Source organism: Crocodylus siamensis, chromosome 13 (assembly GCF_052110815.1).
Source record: "Crocodylus siamensis isolate JL-2025a chromosome 13, ASM5211081v1, whole genome shotgun sequence".
NCBI lineage: Eukaryota > Metazoa > Chordata > Crocodylia > Crocodylidae > Crocodylus > Crocodylus siamensis.
The window spans coordinates 7,819,289-7,838,887 of NC_143407.1; the positions used below are offsets into that span (position 1 = coordinate 7,819,289).

At 50.7% G+C, this 19,599-nt stretch overlaps 1 long non-coding RNA gene across 15 annotated transcripts in view; it reads right to left on the reverse strand.

The window, feature by feature from the left end:
- Positions 1-19,599, reverse strand: part of LOC149853820 (uncharacterized) — a 77,932-nt gene that overhangs the window by 15,286 nt on the left and 43,047 nt on the right. For 11 of the 15 annotated variants that reach the window (XR_016438957.1, XR_016438959.1, XR_016438961.1 and 8 more), the window contains 2 exons: positions 6,003-6,102; positions 3,508-5,738 (listed from right to left, as the gene is read on the reverse strand). This is a non-coding gene — a long non-coding RNA (uncharacterized LOC149853820). The remainder of the gene's footprint in view (positions 1-3,507; positions 5,739-6,002; positions 6,103-19,599) is intronic. The other 4 variants (XR_016438969.1, XR_016438964.1, XR_016438968.1 and 1 more) reach the window with 4 other exon arrangements.

The following is a 19,599-nucleotide window of genomic DNA, read 5'->3' on the forward strand; positions in this document are numbered from 1 at the left end:
TTTGAAGGCGGCACGCAATCAATAAAAGGATACATCGCGTTAATCTTTACAGTCCCTCAAACACCAGAAAGCGTTAGGAAAGGAAGCGGGGGGCAACCAGGCTGGTAGGGCAACTTGTCGAGCATCGGTTTAGCATCCGTCTCAGTTTTGTACTGCTGGGGTGCTAGGCTGCTAACTTCAAATGACAGAGAGCTACATTTCTCGGGAACAGGAAGAAGTCTTGGAGCGAGTGGTGATGGTCTCCTGAGAACATCTCCTGCACAGATGACTTCTTTTAGTTGGCAGAGTGGTACCATAAAGGCTTCAGACAAGACGGCGTGCACAAGCCTGAGCCCAGGACATGCCCAGAGTACACTGACCTCCTACGTACGGTCTGCTTCCCTGGGTAGTTTGAACAGTGTCTACCTTAGAGTAGCTCTGGGGCTGCTCTAACTTCAGCCAGGATCAACCTGGTTCCCACCTGGTCCCAGAATACAGGAAGCAAGTCTCAGCCCTGTGCCTGCCCGAAGTGCAGAGAGAAAAACCAAAGATCAAGCCACAGAATAAAAAAAAAACACTGGCTCCAGCTCAGATCAAGGGCTCGCCTGGCACGCGCGTACGAAATGTTGATCGCCTTGCAGAGAAAGCACCTTCAGGAAGCATCGTTCCAGATCAGCCCTCTAGGACTTCATGCTGCCAACACCAAGGAGTCTAACCCGGTGGCTTCTCACGTCACACTGCGTTTTCTTTCGGCACGGCGACGCTGTCAGCGTGGGACCACGCTGCTGGATTCTGGAGACAGACCGTTTCTCTTAAAGCCGGGAAACGCTCTGCTGCATAATGTGCGGTGATTAGAGTGGCTAAATATCCGCATCTTAGCAGCCAAGCGAGCTTCTAACTGTGGCGTTCAGTATCGGGAGCAAGGCCTGAGGAGCCGGGTCAGCTTTCAGGAAACCTCAAGACATGAAAGTTCTCATGTCGGGGCCAGTATGGCCCAGTGATCACAGCATGGCCCAGAAATTAGGACATCTACACAGTGCCCCCTACTCTGCCACTCGACTCATTGTGACGGGCCACTTTGATGTTTTTCCAGAAGCGGCTATTAATTCTGAATGACCCAACTTGGCCAGCCTAAGGCTGGGTGTTTGGCATCTGATAAGCCAGAGATGCGTTTGCCTTGGATAGAAGAAGTCTGGCCCTGAAGGTTTGCTACGAAACCCCTCCTGGCCCAGTCACTGCCGCTCACATGTCACATGCCCAGGAGTAAAGTAACCCTTGGGCTTGCCTAGCCTTGGCCTCAGGAGCAGGACCAAGACAGAGTGACATATAGTGACCTTTCGGCATGTGCCCTATGATGTTTCTTCCAGCATTTGGCCCATATGGAGAAGTAGGGAGTAGGCGGTATTTTCATAGAGGCACTCCCTTGCAACATTCAACACAGTGTGTAAGCAGGCCCTATGTGTCTGATGCCAGACACCCAAAACCAGCGGCTGTTTCGGAAAAACATAGACCTTGTGCCTGTACCCCCCCAAGCTGTAAAATGAAGATAATGTCTTCTGCCTCGCCAAGGGGCTGAAGGTTTTGCTGGAGAACGCATCGTGGGGAAAAAACAGGGCCTCCTGCTCAACCCCTCTGCCTCTCAAATGAGGAGCAAGGGACCCGACGTCCAGAAAGCATCCTCCAAATAAGGAACTTAGTCTCTGGAAAGAGCTCAATGGAGCCAGACTCGCATGGAAATCCTAGGCATGCCTGCTGCCTTGGGAACAGGGCAGGTTGGTTCCCAAGAGCACGATGGATCTTGATCCCTTACCCTAAGCAACAAGCTTTTTACCACTGCCCCAGGCATGGCTCTCTTCAGACAATCACAGGAATTGCAAAGGCGAAGGAAATCAGGAGCCCACAGGGCCCAGTTTCCTGCCTCCAAGTGTCCAGCACCAGCTGTTTCAGAGGACCTCTAAGCAGCAGCAATAAGATAACCAGCTCCCAAGGAGAGATTTCCTCCTGACCCTCCATAACTATGGGCTACCTTTGCTCCGTTTCCATCCCAACACTCCTGGTAACACGCTCATTTTACCACCACGTTAGGTATGTATGCCTTCAAAAGCTCAGAATTGCCAGAGCCCCCCAACTTTCTTGTCTGCACTCTGGCTACTTCACTCATAAACCATCCCTTCAAAAGTGTGTGTGGGGGGGTCCTCTTTTGTCTCCATCACTCCTGCATGCAAATAATTTACCAGCCATGTTGCCAGCTTCAGGAACAGTTGCAAAGCCAATTCTATGGCAGCTCACAAGCACTTCAGTCCATGTCCTTAGGGGTATAGGCTGGTGGCTGCATCCTTGAAGTTGGACTGCCTGTCCTGCTCACAGACCCACGTGCCCAGAGCCCTTGTGCAGGACAAGGCTGCTTCGCCTCTCTGGATGATGGACCTCAGCCGGGAGGAGAATCAGGGGCTAATCATAAGCCTAGACCACTCGTCATCTGAGCGGACATCCATGACGCCGCACTTCCACCTTCCTCACGTTTCCGCGTGCTTCTTCAGGCCCCGAGAGCATTGATCCTTCCGACGCCCGCGTGATTGGAGTCTGAAATCAAACACCTAAAAAGTCCAGCCGAGTTCAAACCTCTCAAATCATGTTGACATGTTTAGGAGGCACCAGGCGCTTCATCCTCTCCGGTCCAATATGTAATTATGTAAGTGTCACAGTGATATAGGTGCTGGAATAGGCCATAAAATCCTCGCGGCTCTGACAGCCTGGACTCCGCCACTGCAAATTGTCCATGAGAGCGTTGTTGCCCATTTCTTTTTGCAGCTTTGCTAGAGGAAGGAGTCTAATAAAGCGCAGCTTGCACCAGGTGGGGAAGATGTCCCGAGGAAGAGGATGGAGTAGAGCCTGAAGATCAGTATTGCTCAAGGGGAGCCCCGAGAGACTGCCCCGACTAGTCTGTTCTTTACTGCCACAGCCAAGTCCAGCTCAGGCAGCATGGGGCTCTTGATAGGCGTCCGTCGCTAACCTGAACAAGTCAGATCTCCTTCCGGAACAGTATTTTCCAAATCAGATAGGAAGGTCCTCAGGTGTCACAGAATGAGAGAGAAGTAGGGCGGGAAGGGACCTCCAGAGATCATCTAGTCCAACCCCCTGCCCGAGGCAGGATCGTCCCTATCCAAACCGTCCCATACAATCCATGATCTAAACTCTACACAGGACTGCTGTCAACGCCATGCACGAGCGGGCCTCAACCTCAGGGGCAGCTGCCATGATCCGAGTAAGACCTAATCCTGACTTCAGCTCACTACTGATACACACCGACAGACAAGTATCCCGTGCTTGCTTGGACTGGAAATCAGGAGATCTCACTTGAGCTGGGGACTCGTTGTCTAATGGTCACAAACAGCTGGAAGACCATTTTAAACTGGACGCAAGGAAAACTGCTTTACCATCCGAGTCTCCAGAGTCTGGAATAAACTCCCCCCAGAAGTGGTGCAAGCACCAACTCTGGATACCTTTAAGAAACGCTTGGATGCTTACCTTGTTGGGTGATCTGACCCCCGCAGGAGCAGGGGGCTGGACCCGGTGATCTCGCAAGGTCCCTTCCAGCCCTAATGTCTATAAAGTTCCCTCATCTTGCAGAAGTGGGGTGGTGCTGCCAACTGGACCAGCTTGGAGACTCTGGGATGAAGGGCACCTACTGAGGACAACAGAAGCTCGTGAGATCTGAGGGCCCGTACCAGGGAACGGAGCAACCAGCATACCCACAACACCCACATTTCTCCCTGCTCGCAAACTGGCTGGAGTAGCTTGGAAATAAAGAATCACAGCTGCCAGAGCGAGAAAGCATGTAGGCAGGTCTGAGAGTCTGCGCCCTTGCAAGCAGAAAGCAATATCCTGCAAGGGAAGATTAATCACAGGTTGAACTGGGGAGGGGGCCCCTGCATCTTCCCTGTCATGCATTTAGGGGTGGCTCATATACCAGACCACGAACACAGCATCGAAACAGAGACCAATTCCTTTGGGAGCAGGGAGCCCTCAATAGAAAACCCCTCCCAGGCTCACAGCATCTGTCCCCTGACACTGGGGATTTAGTCTCAGCAACTTGCTGCTGGTTCCAAGCTTCTCCAAATGCTGGGAAATCAGCAAGGGCCACGGAGGAGATGGAAGTGGGGAAAGGCGTTCTCAGCTCTTGGATTCACAAGAACGCCGGGGAATTTGCAGCTAGTTGGTTCCCATTGATGCCGGCCGCATGTCTCGGCTAAACCAGATCCACGCACGACCTCTGGCCAAACGGCTCCCACTGTAAACTGGTTTAAATAAACGTCATTCGGACAACCAGCGCAGGCTGAGACAAATTCAATGGGGACATATTTTGGGGTGGGTTCCAAAGCAGGAACTACCGGGCCAGGTTAGACCAGCGGGCTAGCTCATCTGGGATCCCATCTGCCCCACAGCACCCGGTGCCAGACTCAGCAAGACAAAATATTCCCATCTCCCCTCACACGGCAACCTGAAAAGCATCATTAAAAGGTGGATGTCTAGGTTAATCATCTGTGCTCCGACTTCCCTTGAGGGTGAATCAAGGCTGTTCCTCCGCAGAAAGATCTTGGAAAGCAGGCACTGACTGGATGCTCCCGTCCGGAGGTCTTCTCAAAAGTTGGATGTGGACTGAAAGAGGACACGAGGGGGGATACGGCAACAGGCCTCCCTGGTACGTGCCTGTGCATAACCGATGCCTCCTCCGCTGTGATGACCAAGCACGGATGTCTCCGGTGTCCACCTTGAGTGGTTTAACCACAAGGCCTTTGGCTACAACCAAGTCGGAGACATGAATAAGACAGTCTCGCTGATTGATGAAGCCAAGGGAAGTGGGGCAAACTCACCAAGATCTAGGGATCCATTTGATAGGAAAGCCTCATTTCTCTGCAACCTCCCTCACCCAGCAGACCCTGGACACCACAGCGACAAAGTTGCCAAGTTCCTCCCAGACTGGGTGGGTTTTTTTGAGGAAGGAGGCAGGTTCTCCCTGATGTTCTCCGCACAGCACAGGCTGTTCCCAGCTGGGCTGGGAAAGCAGTTTATCTTCGCTAATATAGCTACCGCTTGATGATCTGCCTATGGCAGGACAATTTAATCTCTCCTTTGCTCCTTCTCTTCCAGATCCACTATGGCCAAGGCATTTCGTTACAGAACTACTCAGCTGTCCCTTTCAATTGATCACCCCTTGGCACGGGTGACCTTGGATCAATAAGACATCAACTATCGAGTGCCTTTTCAACACCAAATGCCAGCCCGGACAGACGCCAGGCTGTCTGTACCAGGCCCCTGAGTTGGGGCATGTGCTACCAGGGGCTGCCAGAGGCCTCCTGCAAAGCGCCTTGCCCGGCCAGACTCTTGGACTGGCAAGAGGGCAGCTCACATGATTGCAGGGCTGCCGACAGGACACTCTTCACATCCTGCTGCATATCTGTAAATAGCCCTCGTTCACTGCACGCAGTCTAGGACTCCAGCCTGGATCGCGGGGTTCAGGGCCCAACTGCCACTGGCCTGCTCCATGACCTTGTGACGGCGACTTCACTGCTCTGTTCCTCAGTTTCCCCACATGTAGAGCGATGATAGGACATTGCCGTCCTTCATTAAGTGCTCCGAGTGAGGAAAAGGGCTCAGTGCTAGACATCGTGACATGGGCTCTTCCATCGGTCCCATATCAGCCCATCTGAAACGTCAGTCGTGCACCCCCACGATGCTGATACCCTCAAAGCTTTCGTCTAAAAGAAAGGCGGGAAATAGTTAATCACATCCTCGGCCACTTTTGGAGACACAGCAATGTTATATTATACATTGATCACGTGCGTGATTGCAAGCCTGCTTGTCAAAAGTTACTTTCAAAGACTTCATTTAAAATCCCATGTAACAGGGAGGCTGTGGTGGATTCGCTCTGTTCCATCAGCTAAATCAATCCTGCCTTCACCACCCCTGCCTCCCCTCCCAAGCGCCGATGGAGCCGCTGACAAAAATGTGTGTTATTTAACCTTGGAACGGGCAAGCCGACGAGGAGCAGGCAGGTCAGGGATCCGACTCGGCGCGTGCTGCCCACTGACGAAAAGAGGCTCTCTCTTCTTCACGAGAGTGCTGCGAGAAAAGCAGGCAAAATTAGGACAATCTCCTGGGCTCCCGCATGCTTTCTACTAATGAGTTGTTTTTCTGCTCTAAGAAAGAGGAAGAACAAAACGAGCCTCTGCTAACCAGGGGACTGGTGGATGCAGAAGGCCAAAGATCAGTGATCCCCAAGGAGACGGCAATGCAATACAGGGAAACAACGAAATCAAAATCTTCCTCGCGCTTCTTCCTCCCTCTAAGCAAGTGAAATAAATTACACAAGCCTGTGTGTGCAAGAGGGGGAGAATTTCTAACCCATCTCGAACCCATTCCTCTTCCATTCCCCCCAGCTCTGGGCAATGCTGACCCGAGAAGATTTATACTAGGTTGTTAGCACCGGGAGGGCCAAGGCCCAGCATCAGAAGGGAATGCAGTGGGAGAGGTGTATTCCAGCATCTCACGCCAGACAGGCGCCAGACGAGGGGTGGGGCGAGGTTCACACATGCATCCTCCAAGGAAGCCCTACCAGGCACATGGTGGTGGTAACCTCCAATGGCATCACGCAAAGCAGCATTGTAGGAGAGGCACAAGGACAAGAGAGAAAAATCCGCAGCATCTCATTTGTCTCTAGTTGCACATCGATGGGTCAGAGGCTGAGGAAGGCTCATTCTGTTGTTCAGTCTGGCCTTCAAAGAATAGACCGCCTAAAATTCACCCCCCGCTACACACTCCTGAGCACACAAACCAGCTAGTTACCATGCACTGCAGCTAGGGTGACTGCCTTTAACGTGGCAGGTCATAGTCGCAGGTGTCTTCGCTGCAGAAGTAACCCAAGTGACCCATCCTCAAGGGAGAGTGACCACCCTGTGGAAAACCACTCAAGCTGCTGTGTCCACTCTGGCACCATACTTACATGGGGAAAGTGATTGTGCGCGCCATCCGGGGATAGTTACCAGGAAGGAAGCTAGGATGCGAGCTGGATCTTTTTTTTTGTGTACAGTGCTTGATAGAAGGAGCCAGAAGATTATTGAAGAATGGAGGAGAGCCCCTGTCCCCACACCGTGCATAATCCTAAGCACAGAAAACCCAAGAGGTGACTTTGCACCAGAGGGCATCCTACCAAAGGAAGCACATTATCCCCGTTTTAGAAATAAGGGCACAGAGAGAGGGGAAGTGACTTGTCCCAAGACATGCAACCAGAACTCGAGCATCCTGGTTGCCCTGGATACAGAGCCTTTTAAACAGTCGCACAGCACATGGCTAGGGCAGGGCACTTGCCTATGGCAGAGGTCTATCGGTGCCCGTTATAAACACTGGCAACCCACTGACTAGGCTGGCAAGCCTGCCATAGTGAGTCAAACCAGCAAGCCTGCTCACAGTAATACTTCCCCTGTTATATTTTAGGGTGGAGGTGTCTTCCTTCTACCTTCATTCACGGTCCCTCTTTTCCAAGGGGTGCCTCAGTCAAGGAGATGGAGGCTGGGTTTTTATACGCTTAGATCCCGCTGAGGACAATGCAGGCTGAGGGTGGTGCACACCTCGCAGGATTGGACCCTGCGCTCCCTCCCAGCCTTTTCTCGACAGTCTGGCAGCAGATACCACGCTCCACAGGCTGCTTGCTGTATCACCCTCCACCCGCTGGCAAAGAGCTCCTTTATCTACCCAGGCAGGGGAGAGCAGGGCTGTCCTTCCTATCAGCAATCAGTGGATTACCAGGAGCTTATCAGTTTATTAAGGGACAAAAGACACTTAGCAGAAGGGTTCTGAGACAGTGTGAAAGGCAGATAAGAAATAGCGCAGCGTCTTAGATAGGCGATGTATAGCGCATCACAGACTATAGGACCAGGCTGAAGAAATAAAGTATACATTGAGCGACTTTAAGCAAATTGAAGTGCTCGTGGAAGTTTAAAAATGCTGGGTTGGCATGAACAGAGAGGAGGTTTCCTCACACAGCTGTGCTGGCACATGTCAGGCCTGGCCTTGGGATCAATGGGACAAGGGAGGTTATGGAGGCTCCTTCACTGGAGGTTTGCAAGAGCAGATTGAGCAAACATCTCCCTGAGTGGTGCCACAGTGCAAGGGAATGGACTAGGACTAGATCACTTCTTGAGGCCCCTTCTTTGGTTGCCCAGGCACACGAAAACTTCGGGGAACCAAAAGGTCTTTGGGGACAGTCCTCTCTTGACCCAAACTCCATTGCTGCACTGAAGTCCTATGGATCAGTCAACCACAAAACAAAGTTAGGGAACTGAAAGCATGCACACATACAGAGGTTTAAGAGACTCCTTCACAACCCTTTGGATTTCAAAGCCATCATGGTCAACCTAGGTCTGCCATGATATTCAGCAAAGCAAGTTTTCCAGTACTCTGTGGTATTTTCTGCACTATGCTAGCCCCGATGGAGCTCATCCTTGCTTGGGGCTCCCATTGTGATGCACGCCATACCTGCACACACACGTGTACGTGCAGAGGTAGCAAGAATCATTGTCCTGAAGAGCCTGCAATCTAACTGGACAGGATGAAGAAAGACTCACCCATCCCTGCTTTATAGGCCAAGGAGTTGAAAAGCCAGACAGGGACTTTAGGGCTGAGCTGGCAAGTGGACCTAGTTGAGAAATCCCTTCCGGCCTCTGAACCAGGAGACTGTAATTCCTCCCTAGTCAGAGTCTTTTCAAAGCCCCCTTGTCTCATTCATCTTCTCTTAGGAAAGTTTTAAAGCTGATCTGGGGACTAAACCTACCAAGTGGTCCAGCAAATCGTTCTCCCCTGAGTCCTTCCCTCCCATACTTGCCAGTGACTCGCTGTGTGGCCTCGAACACCAAGCCCTTCACCTCTCTGCTCTACTTATCCTGTCTACAAGCCCAGCGACCGCGATTCATTCACACTGAAGCTCACCGAGCTCCTTGGAAGAGAGGAGCTGGGGAAGAGCCAGCCACTGTTACTTAACCCAAGAACCCAATCTAAATCCTCCCTAGGAGCGTCGACGTCCAGAAAAACAAAGCAATTTCAATCCAGGTGAATGCGTTGGCAGAACAATACCCAAGAGCCTTCAACTCTCCTTCCGAAGTTTCAAATGAGTCCACCGCTTCTTCACCCCTTTTTATTCCCTTCGTTTAATTAAAAACATAATGAAACTCAATCCTCTCACAACCCATTCTAGTGAGAAACAACCCCCCCTGGATTGCAAACAGCCTGGCTAATAGGGTTAGAAGCTGTTAAAGAAAAAAAGTGCAAGACGATTTTTTTCAACTTCCCCTGCTAATTTTCTTCCCTTCCAAATGACGCAGCCCTTGTTGTGCCAGATGGCACCGAGCTGTGGCTGGCGCTGAGGGGCGGGGGAGAGGGAGAGAAGGCAGAAGGCTGACAATGGGGACCAGACATGCCCCCTTCCAAAAAGCCAAGTTTTCCCCTGTGGGATATAACAGAGGGATCCCAGAGGCACGTTCTGGCTACCAACACTTGCCATGCCACGCTCCTGGGGAACTGGGGAGGCAAAGGGGCAGAGACCAGAAGAGGACACAGAAGGTGGGAGCCTGGAGCATTAATGGACTGAGTGGAGGGCAGACAAATAGGCTGACAGCACAGAGACGGGCACAGCAGGTAAATAATGCTAACGATCTTGTAACGAGCTTGCCTCTACTACCACCTCGCCTCCAGCTGAATCCCAAAATGCTTCATGAAACCGGGCTGTTGCATTCAATGGACAACGGGAAATCATCCCGCCTGCCACTGGGTCAGAGCTCAGCAGCTAGTTTAGTACTCCAGGGGACACTTCCCATGGCATAAGTGCCTCCCTTCTGACGGGCACCGGGGGTCTCACTGCAAGCCTGTCCCACTTTACAGCCCAGAGGCAAACGAGACAGACACCGCTGGGTCATTAGCAAAACACTAAGATGGGATCACAGCACCTCGTTATGCTGCGGACTAGTGATTCTCAACCAGGATGGCATGGCAACCTGGGGTGCTCCGAGATCCTTTTAAGGGTGTCTGAGGGTGCAGCACAATATTAGCACAGGTAGGTGTGCAAACACTTACACACCCATTAGATAAACCCAGAGACTTCAAATAGGCATCTGTAGTGTGAAGAACACTGCTCCGCTGCGGTCCGAGCTCTTTGCTGCAGAAGAATTACCCTAGTATTTTTTCCAAAGTCAAAAAAAAGAGTAAAACTAAGATGCAACCTTGTCCGAGGGCCGGCTCGAAGCTAAGGCGGCTGAAAACCGCTGCTGTAGACTCACGTACACAATGCAGCAGATGGGAGGGTCCAGGGCAAGAGCAGACGTCTCCAATCAGTGTATAACAGAGGTCACGCTAAATTAGACTGTCTAGCTAGTCTAGCGGACATTTGGTGATCTCTGTGGATGTCCTGATGCTCCGTGGGTTGACGATCATAGCAAATGTGAGACAAGTCATTGCCTCTCTATTGACTTAGAGAAACTCACCACCTCTGCCCAGATATGCTCCAGGTATCTGCCTAAAGGAACCCAGGAGTTAGGGGACAAAGTCAAGATCTCATGAAGACCATTTCTTCCAACCCACCGTTGCTTCAATGTTAGACTCCACATTTGTTCTACTGAGTAGTTATTGAGTTTAAAAAATGCAAGGACTATAGATTTCTCTTCAGCCTAACAATCAGTAAATGAGTGCGCTAATGAGCAGCACCACCACCACCAAAGTGATTACTGACATCACTTCAAGGACCCCACTTTTCTTGTTGTCTAATCTGCTAAGAGCCGCAGAAAACATCGGATTGCTACAAACCTGATCAATCTAGTCTCGCACAAAGGGATTTCTGGATTAATGCACGGAGGCCAAAGCAAACAAAGAGAAAGGAACAAGAGTCAGCCAGTTCAATCATCTGCAGCCTTTGTGATCATGACCTTCCCAGGGTTGTTCCATCCTGCAAAAGGTGTCCTTTTCAAAAGGTCCACATGGCACTTGCATGTTTGGAGACCTCAGCTCTAGCCTCGCTTTTGAGAGAACTTGGGCAGCTCCTAAAAAAACCTTACCTTGGCTTTCTTTTGTCCCATCATAGCAGAGATTGACTGAATGCCCTGTCCCAGATCATTGGTACATGCACGGGGAGTTCTCAAGCTGTAGTACAGAAACCCCAGTTGATCCAAAGCTGCTTCTGCTACAACCATCTCTAAGCAATGGTGCCATGAGCAGTAGTGCAGGCTAAGGGTATGTCTGTACCACAGCCATGGAGTCTGTAAGAGCAACAGACCCTGCTCGCCTGCACCCATCGTGCATATGCCAAACCTGGCAACAAGGGGATGAAGCTCCCTGGGGGAACCCACCTCACTGTCACTCTCAAGCTCGGTCTTTGGCATCCATGAAAACAGCATCAGTCAGTAACTTCACTACCTCCATTTTTTTTTGGTTTTGTTTTTAAAATATGTGCAGACGAGTGGGCAGGCAGGGAGCCCTTGAGCACCAGGGAAGCAGTATAGACATGCCCCAAGAGTTTCCACAGCCCTACTCAATTGGACAAAGGCTGGCTTTTCCCAGATCCAAAACACCAGGGCAGGAAGCACCAGCATTTAAAGTGGGAGACTAGATTTACCCAAACCAAGTTCTTCACTGGATCCTAACTTCTCCTACAACAGGGAAAAAGCAGGCTAGGCTGCTTCAGCCTGTGCTGTATGCAAATCGGTGCTTTACTCGCACACAATTTGGGTCTAATTTAGTGATCAGTAATGCTCTGCAAAGGCAGGTGAGCCAAGATATAAAGCCCATTCTGTGCAATGCAGATGAACAGCTTCATCTCTCAGTCCACTTGTTAATAGAGCTGGCATTAGCACAAGTTTACACAGCTTTATTTGCTGAGGAGCAGCGGTTGCAATCCCTGGGTGTAGCCGCATGGGTTTTCAGGGGCTGTGGCTCTGTCAAAAATTCGCTACGGCGGTTAGTCAGCATCAGTATTTGAGAACAAGGGCAATTCAGGGGGTCGATGTGCTTCTGAAGTCCCAGGTTCAATACCCTGCTGTGCCAGAGTTTCTCTGTGACCTTAAGCAAGTCACTTAATGGGAGAATAAATGTATTAGAGATGGCAAGGGTACCAGATACTATGGTAATAGGGGCCATATAAATACTTAAGCTAGACAAGGCACTGCCTCTTTAGCCCGTTTTACATGGGCCCGCAGCAGTCATGGCTGGCTAATGGGGTCCTCCAAAAGCTCTCTCTCTCTCTCTCTCTGCAGAAGGGCTTTGAAAACCAGACTGGATTTAACCATGAGCACATCACCTCTGTTCAAATCGCAGGTTCAGGAGAGAGAGAAAGATGGTCCTTTGGCTAAGATGCCAAACTGGTCCCTGAGAGCCCATCTGCCAGGCTCCCTGTGTGACCTGCAATAATGAGGATGCTGCGATGCCCTTTCTCCCACGCTTTGTCTGTCCTGTCACCTTCAATTGGAAGCTCTGTGCCTGTGTGGCATTAACGCAACAGGGACATCAGCTTGTTTACAGCAAGATAAATAAGCCTGGGCCATGACTATTCCTGGTCTGCTTTGGAAGGGGCAAACCCATCCAGACAGACAGAGCCCACCACCATCAGGGGCTTCCTCCCAACTCCATGTTGAGGCTCCCTCGAGAGCTTGGGAAACAGCCCAGCAATTTCAATCCTAATTTTTCCCTTTGGTGTGGGCATAGAAGGGTTAAAACATCCCTAAGAGAGCTGCATTGGTTTGCGCTGCAGCTACAGGTTTGCGGTCATACCACAACACATGTTCTCCAGCCCAGTGATGGGCGCTCAAGAGGCATCAAGCAGCAGCCTGGCCAGGCTCTGACCTGAATGGGGCCAGCGACTGCAGCCGGATCAGAGCTAGGCCTTGTGCCCAAGGAAAGGGAATGGACACCCCAAAGAGAGGACAAACGGAGCTCATGTGGGTTGCCTGTGAAACTTGCACTGGAAAGCTTCAGTCTGCTGGGGGTAGCACGGCTACTGCCAAGATGAAGACTGACAGGCCCAGGCATCGTAAGCCGCTTGGCTGACAGCCCCAGGCTCCGTTGTGGGACGACGTAATGAAGATTGGCTGGCGCGAGGAAGCCGTCTGAGAAGAGCAGCGATATTGGAGAGTCACAATTATCAATCGAGAGCTGTCCGGAGAGGCTGGGGGCGGGGGGGTGAGAAGCTGTCGGAAGCTGGAGTGGGGACTTGGTGATAGTGGATGGGCATGAGTGCGTGGGGGAACCGCTTTGAGAAGTGAAGCTGGACTCAAGGCCTTGTCCAGACCAGTGGTTCTCAGCCCTTTTGCTACCAATGGTCACCACCCCCGGCCCTGTAACAACCCAACTGCACACACGACCCCATGCTGCCCAAGTATTTCTTTGCACCTGCAAGGCACCAGCCCAGGATCCACTTTGCTCTGGAGGTCTGAAGACAGCACGGAGATCACGGGGACGCTCAGCTATTCAACGAAGTACAGCCCATCTCCGACACCTTATGACTGACACTCCAGTTTACACTCCCAATCTACTGGGGCATAAAAACCTTACAAAGGAGTTGAATAAAAACACAGTAACGTTAATGCAATACCAAGATTTACAGTCTTCCCTTAGGCCATTGATTTCTGTACTGATCTCCACTTTTTTTTTAACACTATTCTCACCATGTGTCTATTATACAGCCAATAAAAAGAAAAGGTGCCAGAAATGAAGTTATTTAACCATGTGGAGCTTTTACACTCTTGAAAAAGTAAGAAAACCTGCTTCTGTTGTTTACAGACGACACAAGTAACCCTCGGATGAATTCCAGCAAAGTCTTTTATTTCCCCTAGGCCGACACAGTCAATAGTTTCTGTGTCAGCTCTGACAGGGTTGTCTGCATCCTACAATATAAAGTCAAGCCATGGAAACTCTCAAAGGCTGCTCCGGTAGAGAAGGTGAAGGGGACCAGGTGGCACCAATGTTCTGCTTTATGGAGCATTTATTAGCCTCTCGGTAGCTGGAATAAGCCCGGGAAGCTGGACAGGGGTAGCCTTGGAACGGTGCTGATGAGAGAAGCGGGTTTTACCGAAGTTACCAGAGAAGTGCCTGCATGGCAAAACCCAGCAGCAAAGTGAGAGCTAACAAGATTCATCAGCAGAATCGACCAAAAGGTCTTCGACTAGCCTCTGGTTTCAGCTGCGACGTATAGAAAAGCCTGCATTACTATTGCCATAGGGGAGGTGGGACAGGGGGCAGGAGGAAGGGGGGATCCCACGCAGAGCTGCCCATCTAGCACATTCACTTTCTCCTTTCTCACTCTCCCACCCCAGCTGCCCGCTTCTGCTTGGCGAACCCAGCAGCGCTTGCTCTCTCCCGAGAAGCAACAGATCAGAGGCTGCACACGCTGAGCCGAGCCGAGCCCCTTCTACGCCTGGCGCACACGCGCGGGTTGTCTGTTTAGACACTGACGTGCCCCCCCACATGCCCGCCCTACTGACAACTCTGGGGATGTGAAGAGAGGCAGGTCCAAAGGTACAAGCAACAAGCCAGTTACTGGAGACAGCGCGCTGCATTTAAAGCAGTTTTGCAACGGGATCAGAGGAAGGCGCCGACCCTGTTACTCTGCTGCCACACAGACGGTGCAGACAAGGCTCAGCCTGCTAACTCACCTCTCCCCACCCCGACATTGAGAATGGGAAACTGAGCCACCTCTTGTTTCTTAGAGGCAGATGAAAACACTAATGCTTGCAAAGCGTGGAAAGGAAAAGCAACCCCTCAGTAATGCAGCCTGCCAGAGAGAGACAGAAGCTTTGCAATGAGGCCTGGGGCTCACTCCCACCCCATAAGAAGACAGCCAAGAGATCATCAAGAGCTCACCACTGGGTTAGGGCAGTCTGCTGCGCCCAATGCAGTGACCAATCTTTAAACTTTGATCATGCTCCGGATACCAGCTTCTTCACCCAAAGGATGGGTATCCTGCCTCTGCAACGTCATGCTGAGCCTCTGCAGGTCTGACGGGGCAAGGAGGCTACTTGATGTCCTCAGCTCAGACTCCCTCACATGATAGCACACTGCAGTGCAAGTCACTGGAGGCCACGGAGGGCTGGCTGGCAGATTAATTTGCAGGGCACAGAAGGCCAGGGCAGCACTGTATCCAATACACACAGCCCTCCCCAACACAAAGCTGCCGGCTGCTCAGTTCACCTTCTGCACATCATTTGCATTCAGGAACAGCTACTGCATGCAACAGTGGGTAATGAAGGAAAGCTGATGCTATTAAGACACTGCGTGAAAGGAAGGAGCTGAAGACGGGAGATGGGACCAATGAATTCGAAGGCACTGGGGAATGGAAGCCATTCCCACTAGGGCCGAAGACAGACAGTACACAAACTGGTTTAAGCGATCAGAAACTGGTTTAAACCTGTAACAGGACACACCTTCTGTGCACATAAACCAGTCTGAAAATGGCTGAAACCGGTTTAAGATAAACCTGGTTGAATGCAGTATCAAACTTAAGTGTCTGAGCTCAAACCGGTTTATGCAATGTCTGTCCCAGACCCCAGGGCTCTCTGCAAGCTTAGCTGAGTCTCACGCCCGTCACAAGGGTAACCCCACCACAGCGACCACAAGTGCAATCCCCAGGCCAGGGTGGACATAGATTGGCAGGGCTGGACAAGGAAACTTGCCCTACTTTTGTCTCAGCAATAGGGATGAACCTGCACACAACAGTCTTAGCGGTAGTGCAGCATAATGGAGAAGGGGGCTGAAGTGCGACTCAGGGAACGGTCATCTGAGCCGTCACCCTGCGTCTGCCACTGACCAGTGGGGTCTTGCAAGACCTCCCTCCCTTCCACTCGTCCTCTGCACATCTCCCCTAGTAACACCAAGCCGTCTCAGATAGATGCTGGCATCTCACTGGTTGGATATGTAGCACTAGCACACCAGGCCCCTCATCTCAGCTGTAGGTGTTGCCACGAGTACAAATAAAACGGAGGATCTAATGGAAAGCTATGAGCCTTTTAACAATCCCGAAAAATTCTGACCCAGCTCCACAATTTTACAGGATGGCCAAAAATAGCCCGTAGAAAGGGTCTTGTTACCTATTCACTTTTAGAAAACCGTGCAGGTCTTGTCCCTTTTACATTTTCCAGAAAAAGAACAGAGAATTTCAGATTCTAACGCACAGATTGCGCATCAGTTTGGCATTAAATTTTAAGGAAGCTGCAAGCAGTTGGAGGGCAAACAGGACAGGAAGTGGCAAACACAGCTCTGCCTTGGGATAAATTAGCAGTGAATCAGAAATTCCCCAACCCAAGAGACGACACCAAAGTGACTTCACCTGGTGACTAATTTGCTTTCTGAGAGCGCTGGCTCTGTGAAAAAAGGCTTTACTGGACTCCAGGCTCTTTCAGTCCTTGGCAAATTTGCCTTCAAGAAAAACCCTCTGCATTTCTCACCCAAACTGCCCAAGCCCTGTGCTCAAATTGGGACCTAAAAGCCACGCTCTGCGGACACCAAGGGGTACCCTGCCACCTAAAACGTAGTTAATTCAGCTCCAGGTACACAAGCCAGACTAGAATTTAGCTCCTCCACTTCCTCTAGCCCTGTTGGCTCCCTGGCACTAAGGGGAAGAAACAGTCACGCATTTATGCCTAACCACTAGTTAGTGAATCCTAACAAGGGCACGCCTGAGGAATCAGGTGTTGATTTTATAGTTCCTTGCCTGCCCTTTGATGGATGGCATGCCATCCTGGGATCCCACAAGCTTTTCAATGATCAATAAATCCTCCCCAAGCATCCTGCAAAATTGATATCATTCCCCTTCTGCATGAAGGGGTTAAGAGGTACAAGTGATTTGCCCAGGGTCAATGCCAGAGGCAATTGCAGAGTCCAGATCCTTAGTCTTCCACCTAATCCTACTTGCTGCTACTTCTGCTGTGTGCCACCTCCACCATGCAAAACCCAACCAGGTGTCCCCCCAGACATACGAATTCAGTGAGAGAAGGGGCTGGACATCTCACTAGGAAAGCTGGCTGCTGCTTTGTCCCTTATAAGCAATTAAGATTAGATGGGCAAAAGCCCTGACAAATAAAACATGGGGAGCAGGAAGTGGGGCAGGGGGGGAAAGAGGGGAGGAGGCCGACCTCCTCTTTTTCCACCTCTAACTTTTGATTCTTCAGTTGCCTCAGACTTGGTACAGGTGACTGGTATCAACTGGAGTGCCCCGGGAGTCAGTTTTGTTCAATATTTTCATCAACGATCTGAAAGGTGAGTTGGATTGCACCCTCAGCAAGTCTGCAGATAACACCAAGCTGGAGGGTGGGGGGGAGGGGAGTAACAGCTACGCTGGAGGATAGGGTTAGGATTTAGAGAGACCTTGATAAATTGGAGGATTGGACCAAAAGAAATCTCATAAGGTTCAATAAAGGACAAGTGCAAAGTCCTGCACTTAGTAAGCAAAAATCCCATGCCCCTGGTACAAGCTGGGGACTGACTGGGCAAGCAGCACCTCTGCAGAAGAGGACCTGGGGGTTACAGTGGACAATAAGCTAGATACGAGTCAACAGCGTGGCCTTGTAGCAGAGAAGGCCAATGACATACTGGGCTGCAGTGGTAGGAGTGTTGCCAGCGGGCAGGGGAAGCGATTATTCCCCTCTGCTCAGCACTGGCGAGGCCACATCTGGAGTACCGTGTCCAGTTTTGAGCCCCTGGCTACAAGAAGGATGTGGACAAATTGGAGACAGTCCAGTGGAAGGTAACAAAAATGGTTCAGGGGCTGGGACACATGACTTCTGAGGAGAAAGCGAGGGAACTGGGCTTGTTCAGTCTGGAGAAGAGGAGACCGAGGGGGGATTTAATAGCAGCCTTCAACTCCCTGAATACTGGTTCCAGAGAGGATGAAGCTAGACTGTTGCAGACGACAGAACAAGCAGCAATGGGCTCAAGTTGCAACAAGGGCAGTTTAGGTTAGATATTAGGAAAAATGTTCTTAGAAAAAGACTGGAACAGGCTACCCGGAGCGGTGGTGCAACCCCCATCCCTGGAAGTTTTTAAGACCCAGCTAGACAAAGCCTTGGCTGGGACGATCTAGTTGGGGCTGATCCTGCTTTGAGCAGGGATTAGACTAGATGTGACCTCCTGAGGTCCCTTCCAACCCTCATTTTCTCCACTTCTAAGATTTTAAAGTACATGACTAAGTTATACTATTGCATCTTACAGATGACAGCTGGACAGGAACCACGTACAATCTCATTATATTGCTGCAGCATAACCTGGTTTGGCAGTGGGGAAAGGAGGGCGGGGGTTGTAAAATGAAGAGTTGGATGGGGGGGGGGCGCAGGGAAGGGGGCTGAAAGTAAAGAATCTATAAAGGCCAACCTGAAATTTTAAAAAGTCTTTGGAAGCAAACCCACACAGGCACATGTATGTACTCACCCCCCCCCCCAAGACTGCGCAGTACTGATTGCTTTGAAAAGCAGGTTAACCCAATGGATATTCTAGGGGAAAGAAAGTCAGAGTAAAACCCTTTCCCCACTGGCCACATGTTACTAACAAGCCATGAAACCACACAGAGCCCTGGATCAAACCAGCCTCAGAATTAAGCAAAAGCAGACGAATTCACCAGTACAGGGGCTCCCAGACCTGAAGAGGAGTCCATAGAAATTTAATAAAGATTGACATCCATCCTCTAGCATTTTTGAACAGCTCTACAAAATTGTATCACAGCCCCACAGACTTCTTTATTACACTCTATGCAGCTTTTCCATTGAGGGGATTTTCTTTTACCTTTCCTGTCTCGCTAGAGATGGAAACATACTGGAAGGGCTTTTTATGAAAGAAATCAAGCTGGGTTTTAATCCGACTGTTAGCAGATGCCTTATCCAGGTCTAGATTTAGCTGCCAGAACATAGGCTAGGCTGGTGTGAAGAAAATACTGCCCCAGTTCCCTTTTAACCTTTTTTTATGGGTGATATTTCCCACACCTCTCCTTCTATCCCAACCTGACACACCATCTGTACAACAGTTACAAAGTAGGACGTAAACCTTGTCATTTCCCTCTGCTCAGAGGAAATATGACCCTACGAGACCTGGGCGCACCTATACCATCTCCAGACAGCACTGGGGAGTGCCACAGCAAAGTGCATGCAGCTGCAGGCATGCTAACCTCTCAATCCAATGCAGCCCCCTTACAGCAGCACTGAACTGCTGCCAATAAGCTCTATCTTAGGCATGTTTATTAACTTAAGTGTGCTCCAAGAAGCCTATATTGCATAAGTTCCTGAGTATAGCGTACACAATCTGGGCCTGCTGCGAGTCACGGTGGCACTCCCTAACAAAAACCAGAGAATGCAGAAGTGTCTACTGGGGAGCCAGAAGATCCTGGGCTTCCTTGCAAATCTTCCCAAGGAAATCCCATTTCTAGTTCCTCCCCACAGTTCTAGCCCATAGATAGTAAAGCCTCATACTGGGAACAGAAGACAAAAGGGGTTCAGAGGGGAAGTCTGCTGGGAATGACTGGCAGCAAGTCCACCGACACCGGAAGAGCGTAGATATCCGTTTGCATGTGCAGGCATATATTCATGGGAGGACAGGAAAGTGGGG